This window comes from Aulonocara sp. 'chitande type north' Nkhata Bay, linkage group LG16 (genome assembly GCF_057382095.1).
Source record: "Aulonocara sp. 'chitande type north' Nkhata Bay isolate Kocher_YH1m ecotype deep benthic linkage group LG16, A_spYH_male_GT1.1, whole genome shotgun sequence".
NCBI lineage: Eukaryota > Metazoa > Chordata > Actinopteri > Cichliformes > Cichlidae > Aulonocara > Aulonocara sp. 'chitande type north' Nkhata Bay.
Window position 1 is genome coordinate 1,135,684 of NC_141359.1, and position 11,414 is coordinate 1,147,097.

Sequence of the window (11,414 nt, forward strand, 5' to 3'; positions counted from 1 at the left end):
TTTGGTATTTATAATACAACAGGCTGTGCTTACCTTTTTATTTTTGGACCGGTCCTCTGTTCACCTCGCCTCACGATCTCACCAAAGGTCAAATCTACACCTCCTCAGCACACCAAAGATCCGGGTCACACGGCACCAAGTTGTTGAATTCTCCCAATTCTTTGAATCTTTGGGCTGAAGGAGGGACAATACTCGGTGTATAAATGCTCAATCAACAATCATTTATTTCCATACAATTCAACAGTCAGAGCATTACAACGTCCGGACGGGAGAGATGCTACCAGAGGGTCAGGCACATGTCTCCAAATGGTGACGGGTTGCTCAGCTTTTTATAGTCTCTAGTGGCCCCCAGCTAGTCGTAAAAGCCAAAACATCACATTTTTTCTCTGTTACAGCGCCTAAGTTATGACCTCGGCAGTTGTTTCTCTGCTTTCTGTAAGGTGGGGGTGTGGAATGTGGTCTATCTATCTCCCCTGTCTTTAGACACAGAGTCTCCTGCTTACAACCTTCTCTTCATGATTCAACAATTAAGCATGTCAAGAAAACAGTGTAACACATTCCCAGCAGATCAAGGATACAGAGTGATGCACATTTATCTAATGAACTAATATGTGAATATGTTCTGTTAACTCAAAAGTATAATGAGAACTAAACTACATACAGCTCACACACTCTATATTAAAGGGTATAATGTGATCTACAGCAGTATTCTAATTCAACTACTTTGATTACATATATAAGGTAACATATAATAACAGAATAATCTAATAATACATATACTTCATATATGTTGGGTAAAAGCCAGACTTTAGACAGGTTGCATAGACTATCATGAATGTTCTTGGTTTGGGGGAGGAAGCCTTCCTAATTTATGTTTAGCAAAAACTTTAACTAAACAAAGAAAAAAAAAAAAAAAAGAAAAAAAAAAAAAGGAGGGGACGGGCGGCACTGCGGTATCGTGGGCCTGTACAACAGTAACGTCGCGGAACCCAGCAGCGTGATGGCAAAAAGGTTGATGTGCGGGTATGTCGGTATGGAAGAGCTGTACATTCCCGCTATGCCGATACACTTGCTGGTGTCAGAATGGAACAAATCGTTGGGTCGCTTCCACGAAATGATCAGATGCGACGACGCTTCCCGCTCCGCTCGCTCTCTCGAGATCCGCAGAGCTGCGGTGATGCGTAACGTGATGAGCATGGCATACAAAAACATTCCGGTGTCAAGCAAACACCTTTGGTTTGCAATACACTGTATTGTAGCTAGGCCGCATTTGGTGAAAGAGGTGCTACAGCTGGTAGGTTCGATCGGATCCGTCCTCGGCGATATGTGTCACACGGGCGAGGTTCAGGCTACGACCGTGCCCCGCGACAAGGGCGCTCCGTCGGCTATAAAATTGTACCTGGTGGCCAAATCGTCTTCTTCGGGGAAGCGCGTTCTTCTAGAAGACCACGCGGGTGTCACCCTCTCTCTCGTGTGGGCCGTAGACGAGGACGAACTGCTTTGCGATTACCTTCGGAATAGCGGACGATGCTACTACGTGCACATCGGGACCGAACACGGCCATACCTTCCGATGCAACGGATCTTGCGTGTGGCGTTACTCAGGATTCCAGACGATGGTTGCTGTAGCTGATACTGCGGTATCCCGCTGCCAGGACTCTGAGTTATCCGGCAACACAGCAGATTCCGCTAGACTCTTAAGGCATGCCTGTTGATTGCGGTCAATGCGGTATTAATTCACGGTGATAACGCCCCAAAAAAACGTACATTGCGAGAACGACCATGCTTCCCAGAGCGCATTTGCCCGATCAGGAGTTAGTGCTATCTGTCGTACTGAATAAAAACATGACGACTTCGGCCATTCACCCGTTATACCTCCCTCCCGTGGTGTGTTGGATAAATAACACGCACGAACAGGTCCGCTTTTGGAAGCTGAAGTTGTACATGGCCTTACGGTTACTTTCCACATGTCTTATTCTTATCACTACAGTGGCTCACGCTCTGCGTTTGTACAGTTGGGAGTCGCTGAGCGGAGTCGCTGAGCGGAGTAGCTGCGATCTGGTCGCTATCGGTGTGCACAACCCTGATTTGGGGTTTGTACATCGGTGCCACGTGCGCCTCGAGACGAACCGACTACGACCACAGTAAAGGCCGCTTCTATCCCGATTTCGGCGTATCTAAAACATCTTCGTTTGCACTGTGCTTTCAATTGATGGTGGCCTACATGTGCACGTGGCTGTATTCGAGGACCTGCCACGAAGGCGAATCTACTCCCGCAGACGCAGCGGAGTCACACCTGTACGCGTGGACGATCGGCGTGTTTGTGTGGATTAACGCAGTTGGCTTCATCCGGCTGTTTAGGCACATATAACGTGCGTTACGCACAGAAAACAACAAGAGAGCACGATCATGGGAGTTAAGGTAAAAATGCAAATGTGCGCCATCGGATTATGCAGCCTGCATGCCTTGTGGACATTGACAACCGCTCCACCATTCGACGACTGGTACTACGGATATAGGATACTATTTCTTCTAGCTCTTCTCATCTGGCGTTTAATCCAGTGACAGATTCATCTGCCCTGTTGTTCGGGATCCCAGCGATTGCTATGTACGTGGTGCTCATCAGATTCACGCAGATAGTACTACTACTACAATGAACCTGCCCGGATAACGTGTAATCTGAAGCCTGTGCTCATGAGGAACGCGGAGCAGCTCTTGGATTACACTACATTAACTCTGCGGACCCCTGGTGTGGGCATCGAGTACTTTTTCTGCGAGTACGTGCTTACAGATCGCCCGGCACCATGGCCAGTGGCATTCAAAAGTGCTACAAGGAGACCCTGTTGGATTTCGTAGCATTAACTCTGCGTGCCCTGGTATTGGCGAATGCTATGCTGTGGTTCGGTAAGTGCTATCTGTACGTACGTGCGTTCAGAGCGACACCAGCGTCATGACCGGTGGCGCGCAGAAAGGCAGGTGGCATCTGGGCATCGCTTCCCCCTACCACAACTGCGGCGTGTTCACTGGACTACGATACAGGCCCACCGTATTGGACGACAAGGACGAAACCGTACCCTGGGACCTAAATCCCTGGTATTCTAAGACCCCGAAAGACAAAGTGCGATTACACCGCCGGGGTTTCGCGACGCAACCGCTGACATCTCGATGGTTACAAGCGTTACATACAGAGGACACAAAAGGCCGTCGAGGGGATCCGCGGAGCAGTAGCAGCAGCAGGGAACCCTCGGAGGATTCCGAACTCGGCGGGCCAAAGAGCGCAATCGAAGAGGATACCTCAGGCGACTCGGAGCACCGAGAACCCCCGGAGAAAACGGTGGTGACAAAGGACAGGTCTGTGGAACACCGCCTGAAACAGAAATTGAAAAGCCATCGCAAATCCCTACAAGATGATCGGCTTTCTCACGGCCATCCTTATCGACTCGACCCAACTTACGTCAAGAAGTACTCGCACAGTTCAAATGACTTGCCATGCTAAGTGGATGGTGTATCTCGCAATGTGAATAAAGTACACTCAACACATGTGGGTTGTTTTCATGTCGTTTATTCTTGAGATCAACACACACACACACACACATGCACATGCACATACATACATTTATATTGGTACTGCACAAATGCGTTTGTCACGAAAGCCAACGGTTTACATTCAACTGTGCACAGAACCTCTCCCCGGTATGAATAGGACTAGTTGTGTATCCTTTACAAGCTCTAATAACTTGTCCGCAGGCAAACCCCTGGACGCTTTCCACTATGGTCAGGGCATGGCGTATCACAGTTCTCAGATATTGTTTTACGCGATTGTCGTCGATAACTGCTTCAACGTTCGTCTGGTTGAGTTCTCCGTTCGCGGCATCCGCTGCATTCGCACGACACAGGTCTGGTACACGCTGGTAGCCACCTCCGTTGGCTACCAGGGTAAGCATCGATAGCGTGCTATTTGGCGTGTAAGGCGACATGAGCTCGAACACGTCGAACGCCTCGTCGTCCTTTATAGCACGTAGCAACTCTTCGACGCAGTCTCCTCCGGTTTCGGTGTTCACCCGCCTAGTGGCCAGCAATCCTCCCCATATGCCCTTATTGACGTGCAGATCATACCCGGGGTCTAAGGGCGCATCTAACTGAGCAGTCCTGTCGAGTTGGTTTGGTAGCTGTACGGTGAATCGGTCGCCTTGTTGCAATTGCTCGTGGCCGGTGTTGATCAGTTCGACTTCGTACATGTTAGGCGCGTTGAGAAACGGCCTACTGGCCATGGAACTGTTGGCGGAGCACACGGCCACATCCTTTAGAGTTTGAATGTATTCCGCGTTCAGTCCGTGTAGCGTAGGCACGTATAGGTCTCCGTCGCGAACAAAGTGGAATAACCCCCCGGGCAAGTCGTTGTTTGCTGAATTGTATTTGTAACTGCCGAAAGGAACATCCTTGGAGGGGTTTTTCCGCTCAGTGAGACCGTGCGTGTAGATCCGTATAGGTCGATGTACTCACGTGGACGACATGGCTTGCTAGCGCTTATTCGTGGACACTTCGATCTTTGAATAACAACCTCTTAGCCAGAGTGCGATCGCAGCTGTGCGGTCGCTGTGTAAGGTTAGGCCGAGTCAATACGATTGCCACCGCAGTAAGTACTTCTAGTGCAGTCGTACTGGTGCGACAGTTTGACGATCTGAGCAATTTGACCGCGAGCGTGTTCATGTCACAATCAGACAGAGGTCCAAACGACCGAGAGAACCAAGGGCACCAACGAGCAACTATGTACGTCTCCAAGTCATCTTGTGCCAACCGCTTAGGAGGTGTGTTGTTAGCCGCGAAGAGCCGGTCCGTGTCAACCGTGTTATCGGTGCCAGTGTTTCCCCGCGAGCCGGTCGAACATGTCAAGAGTATCATTTCTTCCAACGTCAGTCTGTGCCAACAATCTTCATCCATCTCGGCCTTGTAAAAAAAAACAACAACAACAACAACAAAAACAACCAAAAAAACCCACACAAGCACCCTTTCAGCACGAGTAGTTCATCTCCACTCTCTTATGATACATCACCAGGTTGTCGTTGTAAAAATCAACACGTCCCAACCTTGTTAGCAAAGTTACAGTTTGTCATCCGTAGGTTTTCTGGGATCACCACCCTGGTCAACACCACATACACCGAGGGTTTAATAGGCGAGCTCGCAAAGTACTTAGGGGGGTGGTACAGCACCTGACCGTGAACTGTACAGCCTTGACAGTCGTATGTGTTCATGGCCAACAAACACGCCAGCGGGTGGGTGGCCACCACCCAGTTGTGACAGCGCCACTCGGAGGGACTCACTCTGTAGACTGTGCCGCTCTGTGTTCCCCTCACGTGAAACACGTTGAATCCCTCACTCGTTTTTAATTTAATGTCGACTATCACGCCCTCGGTGTCGCTGGCTTTTGCCTCGTTCGCCTGCCGCGGAGACTCTTTGGAAGGCGGAAGAGAGCTGGGCCTTCAGCCGCTTGCTATTTGTATCCCGTTCGAATCCATGTGCCATATCAGCCTCACTCTACAGCTGATCCAGAGTCGATCCACGGTGAGATAATCCCTCTCCGTGGGCCGAACACCCGGGCGGTACGGCGGTAGCGAGAACAGTTTCGGCAGTGCCTGAGCGGCCTGTTTCAGAATGTCGTACCAGGCGCTTGGGCCTTCGCGTGAGGCGCCGCAACGTGTAACCTTGAGAAACCTGTCTCCGGTACGTACGTCTTTCGTGTAATGCTTGATGTACGCCACCGTGTACTCCCTCTGCTGTTTATCCTGATGAAATACACGCAGCCTGTCCGGATGGTACGTGGGGTCCATCGTGTCTCGTTCGCTGACAGTCGCTTGGCTAGCGAATATCCGTTTGGATTGCTCTGTCACAGTGTTGAATTGAAGATATGTCACAGCCTCGGCGTACTCAGGGTCTTGGAACTGCCTTCTGTTGACAAACAGTGGCGTGCAGTGCGCCAACAACGTCTTGAATCGGCCGTCATCCCATATCCGTGTAGAAGAACCCACCGGCTGTAGCTGCGAAACGCTACCCGAGAAAATAACCAACGGTCCCTTTCCCGGTCCGTAAAACAACTCCATGCAACGTAACGTACGTTCCAACAGGTCCGCGGTCATCAGGCCGTATTCGTCCACCACGATAACATTGACACCAAGAAACGGAGGGGCATCTTGCATGGGAGCCTGCTCAGAAGGCTTGGTCGACACCCTTAGTTTTTGAAACAAAGCACTGCAGGTCGCACACGATTCGGGGCTCGCTGTGACGCATGAGTGTCGTTCGTTCAGATGTTTGTCTTCCATTAGCTTAGAGTGGTACACTTTCGTAAACTTTGCTAGTGCGACACAGTGCAGTTCCCGGTACGTCTCGTTGAACCGCTCCAGCGACAGGTTGTTATCCAGTAGTCCTTTTCGAAATCCCATGAGCTTGTGTAACGTATACACGTCCTTGATAGAACACATTTCCCCTAGGGTTCCCGCGGCCTTGTTCGTCAGGGCGCTAACGGCCACGCTCACGTTCATCTTGTTCAGCTGCGCGATCAGCAGCGAAATTGCATACGATTTGCCACACCCGGCGTCACCGCTGAGCAACGCCACTGTCAGCGCGCGTCCTCGACACATGTGCAAGCGTGTCATAGCCCTGACCAATTGTTCTTGGCAATATCTAGAAAGCGCTAACATGGCCGCGCGTCTGTTATCCACATCACTTTGCTCCGATTCCACGCGTTGTCTTTTCCGAGACGGCTCGCCTGCAGCGTTGCCCGCGGGTCGATTGTCAGCCATACTATTTGTTGCGATTACGGCCACGGCGAATCGAACACCGCCCGTTTGTGTACTCGGGCCGCACTTTCCTGTTGAGACTTATATGCGAGAGCTTGTTGGCTGGTAAATGCAGGGACCCGCCCTGCTTTGCCTTGGTCGTTCACCCGGCTCTTGCGTCTGAGAAAATCCGACAGCGAGTCACCTACTCTGAAGGGGTCGTCTGCGTGTTTTACACCATCCGCAGCGGGGTTGTTCACATGAGAAGGGGCCTCTATGCCTTCGATGACTGATCGCAAGGCCCTACTACGGACGACCTGCGAGGATGACGACTGCGCTTCGAGATCGCGGCCCAATCCTGCAGTCAGAGACATGTACAACACACCTTGCTCCTTTCGAACCTTGTAAGCCCTGTCTCGCACGCGCTCGAATCGCTCAAAGGCCTTAGACACGGTGTCCCGGAACAAGACGACGTACGCCGTGTACATGGACTTGCCTGTGCACAGAGCCGCGGTTGTCACACCGCCTTTACCTGTGCTGCTTAACACAGTCTGAAGCCCGGCTAACACTTCGACGAGCGGGGCGTGTGCCCTGTACTCAAACAGCAGCCAGGCAAATTCGTCCGCGTCTATCCTGTCCGCGGAGATGTAGTCGTTTCCGTGGGTGCGGGTTCCGGAGCGAAAACCAAAGTGTTTCGCGTACCACTGCGGGTCCGTGTGCGAGAGCATAATGTTTATATTTTCCAGCAGCACAGTGAACCCGGTGGCCACTCTACTACCCATTCTTATCTCGTACAGTTTGTGCAAGACCCCCGCCGGAGTAACGGGCTCTCCCGGTTTGAACATGTGGTCTTCGGGAAGAGTCACCGCTAGATAATGGCTGCCTACCCAGTCCAAGCGAAGCAGGGCTTCGTCCGCTTTGTTTTCGGCGTCTTCGGTAGCCGATGATGCCGTTTGAACTGTTGACAGTTGGACCCTAAGGGCCTCCCGTTCTTCGCACGCCTCGTCTAAAGCTTGCCTGGTTGCCGCTAGTTCCTTCTTACACAATTCAAGGTCGGCTGCCAGTCGGTGGGATTGGTGCAGCACATTGGGGCTGTTTGACGTTGACTCGGACTCGCGCGCATCTCGCTCCCGGCGTTGCGTACGCTCCAACTCCAAGGTGTTTTGAAGCTCTAGCAGTTCACGTTTCAGGCTGTTGATTACCCGCGTGTGACACCGATCGCTCTTCTCGCTCGAGTCTTCCCGCTGTCCTGGCGGCCCGCATAAAGCTCGACTTCGCCTTACGGACATTCTCGGTTTCGATGGTGACGAAAGGCCTCGAAACCGACATGCGCTGCGTAAAGCCGCACAATAATAATAATAATAATAATAATAATAATAATAATAACAATAATAATAATAAATCACACCCAGATGCCTTTAGGTTTGGACATTGAGTATATCTAAAATGTATGAATCGCAGGTTGAACATTTTCTCTGGCGTAGAGTTCTATGAACAAATAGCACCAACTCAGCGAAAGTTGAGAAAGCCGTACACACACACACACACACACACACACACACACACACACACACACACACACACTGGAACTCAGGCATAGTTCAACATTTGTCACTGTTGTAAAGTTGTAAAAACAAAAAGCACCAACATCGCCAAAGTGGAGAAAGCCATAACGTTTATTGGGGTCTTTCATGTCAGACAGACAAGTACTCGTGAAATGTGAAAATATCACAGACACTGGAACTCAGGCATAGCAGTTGACAACATCAAGCAATATGTGCGAATTTTATCTAACACCGCGCAAAGACAAAAGAAAAGGACATTAAGATTCATCGCATTATTACTAGTATTCAGTGGCACAAAAAGTCACGGTGACACATCAAATCGTTCAAAGAAGTTCTTAGTCTTGTCTTCTCGCAACGGCAAGTCGTTGTTCTTTACATCAGCAGTTCCCTCTGCGTGTATCTGACAGGAATGACGATGGAGGTACAGTTGGTACACGTGTGGTGTTCCGTGTCATTTTGGGTTACCGCTCTGTATTTCTCGTCCGGGGTAACAAATGATAGACTCGCAACTCTGGTCCGTGTGACAGGAGAGTAAAGCCACCAAGGCATTCATGTGATGATAATGTGTTAACTTCAAGTCCATTGGCCTCTTGACAACGGTTCCTTTTACTCCCATCATCTCTCCATTTTTAGTTTTTACACTCGACACACGAGCATGCCGTTCGAGTGAGTCCCTTTCGTGCGCCGTAAAAGCCCTGTCTTTCAAATGCACCCCGTCGTACCAATCCATGCCAAGTCCGTATATGCACGGAGTCTGTAGAGAGGGCTCTTTTGATTTCCGTGCAACTATGTGCGCGTTGTAATGTACGAAACCCGGGGACCAGGAGGCATACAGTGCTGCCAGGGCCAACCTGAGAAGAGGCATCAAGACTGCCAAGCAGCAGCACAGGAGGCGTATCGAGGCCAGGTTTGAGAACAACACAAACCCAAGGCAGGTCTGGGAGGGCATCAGGGCTATCACGGACTACAAAAGAAGAACACCATCACCCTCAGCCGACAGTTCTACTCTGGCTGAGGATCTAAATCTCTTTTATGCCCGTTTTGATAGGGAGAACACCGACCCTGTCCTGTCCCCTCTCCCCTCAACCGATCCTGCTCCAGTCCTGAGCACTCATGAGCTGAGGCGTGTGTTCCGGAGCATTAACACCAGGAAGGCGGCCGGGCCAGATGGAGTGCTGGGCCGGGTGCTAAAAGACTGTGCTGCGGACCTGGCGGACGTCTTCACCTCTATATATAACACCTCGTTGTCCTGTTCAATGGTACCATCCTGTTTCAAAGCAGCAACCATCGTTCCCATCCCAAAACAGTCAAATGTCACATGTCTGAACGATTTCAGACCTGTGGCACTCAAAATCAAATCAAATCAAATCAAATCACTTTTATTGTCACATCGCATGTGCAGGCACACTGGCACAGCACATGCGAGTGAAATTCTTGTGTGCGAGCCCCACAAGCAACAGAGATGTGCAAACACAACAACACAAACCAGCAAATACAAGAATGGCTACATCTGAAACTAATAAATATATGTACAATATATAATAGTGTATGCATTTCTGGATGTGTATACTAAATATTATCCTGTGTGTGTGTGTGTGTGTGTACACATTTTACAAATTAAATAGTAAAAATAATAATAATAATAATAATAAATAAAATATATAAAAATATACAGAGTTGAATATGTGCAAAACAAGTGGCATTTATATACAGTGTGGAGTGCATAGTGTTGCAGTTCCCGTAGTGAAGCTGAGGTGTCTATGACGTGTTCAGCAGTCTGATGGCCTGATGGAAAAAGCTGTCTCTCAGTCTGCTGGTACGGGACCGGATGCTGCAGAACCTCCTTCCTGATGGAAGCAGTCTGAACAGTTTATGGCTGGAGAGACAAATGCCAAATGCCTGGAGAGACTGGTCATTAAACACATCAGAGTTGCTTTTCCACCATCCCTGGACTCGCACCAGTTTGCATACAGGGAGAACCGGTCAACCGAGGATGCGATTGCCACAGTGCTGCACACATTACTGAAGCACTTGGAACACAGGAACACCTATGCACAGCTCCTCTTTGTAGACTACAGCTCGGCTTTTAATACCATCCGGCCATACAAACTCCGTCCCAAACTCCACCAACTGGGACTTAACTCCTCTCTGTGCAACTGGATTGTGGACTTCCTCACTAACCGTAGACAGAGTGTCAGAGTGGGTAAGAACACCTCTTCCACCCTTGTGGTCAACACCGGTGCCCCTCAGGGGTGTGTTCTGAGCCCTCTGCTATACACTCTCTTCACCCATGACTGTATTTCCTCCTGCGCGTCCAATCTCATTGTTAAGTTTGCCGATGACACTACAGTGCTCGGACTTATATCCAACAACGATGAGACAAACTATAGGACAGAGGTGCAACAACTAGAGTCATGGTGCCACGACAATAACTTGGTCTTAAACACCAAAAAGACCAAGGAGATCATTGTAGATTTCCGGAAGAAGGGTCACAACAACCATCTGCCTCTCTTCATTGGCAGTGAGGCGGTGGAGAGGGTGAGCAGTTTTAAATTCTTGGGGGTAACTGTGACTGAGGACCTGTCCTGGGGCAACCATATCACCTCAGTTACACGGAAGGCCCAACAGCGCCTCTACTACCTGAGGAGACTGCGGAGCGCACACATTCCCAGATCTCTGATGTTGAACTTCTACAACTGTGCCATCAGCAGCGTTCTGACGTATGGATTTCTAGTGTGGTTCCCCAGCTGCACCAAGGCCGATCAGCAAGCACTCCAGCGGGTGGTGAAAGAAGCTGGCAGAATTATTGGAACAAGTCTGCCAGAGATCAGTAATATCTTCCCCACTCGCTGTCTGAGGAGGGTGCACAATATCCTGCGGGACCAACATCACCCTGCGCGCCACCTTTTCCATCTGCTGCCCTCAGGGAGAAGGTACAGGTCTATACAGGCCAGAACATCCAGACTGGCCAACAGCCTGTATCCACAGGCTGTGAGGCTCCTGAACTCTCTGCCACCCCTCTCACGGACAATAACCATATCCAACTTCTTAATAGCAATGAACTGGTCTGCATTGGT

The 11,414-nt window shown here is 50.0% G+C and overlaps 1 pseudogene; it reads right to left on the reverse strand.

The window, feature by feature from the left end:
* Positions 1-3,643: 3,643 nt before the first annotated feature.
* On the reverse strand, positions 3,644-4,513 carry LOC147310744 (uncharacterized; annotated as a pseudogene).
* Between the last annotated feature and the right edge of the window lie 6,901 nt (positions 4,514-11,414).